This window comes from Chrysochloris asiatica, unplaced genomic scaffold (assembly GCF_000296735.1).
Source record: "Chrysochloris asiatica unplaced genomic scaffold, ChrAsi1.0 scaffold00022, whole genome shotgun sequence".
NCBI classification, from domain to species: domain Eukaryota; kingdom Metazoa; phylum Chordata; class Mammalia; order Afrosoricida; family Chrysochloridae; genus Chrysochloris; species Chrysochloris asiatica.
In genome coordinates, this window is record NW_006408540.1 from 23,431,913 (window position 1) to 23,432,360 (window position 448).

Below are 448 nucleotides of genomic sequence, written 5' to 3' on the forward strand. Positions count from 1 at the left end.
CAAATCTGTTGCAAAAGAGCTCTTTAAAAGTGTTCATGAACAGAGATATTTGTTTGAGAACTAAGGTGTGCCTGACCCAAGCCGTGGTATTTTTAACCACCTCATATGCATGTGAAAATTAGGCAATGAATAAGGAAGTACTTAGAAGAATTTATTATTTGAACTATGATGTTGAAGAAAATTATTCAAGGTATCATGGACTACCAGAAGAACAAACAAATCTGCCTTGGAAGAACTATAGCCAGAATGCTCCTTAGAAGCAAGAATGGTGAGATTTCATCTGTCATACTTTGGACATGTTATCAAGTATTTGGTAAAATAGAGGGTCAACAAAAAGAGAGATCCCTAACAAGATGGATTGACACAGTGGTAGCAACAGTGGACTCAAACATAACAACAATTGTGAAGATGGTGCATGACAGTGTTTTGTTCTGCTGTGTATAGGTTC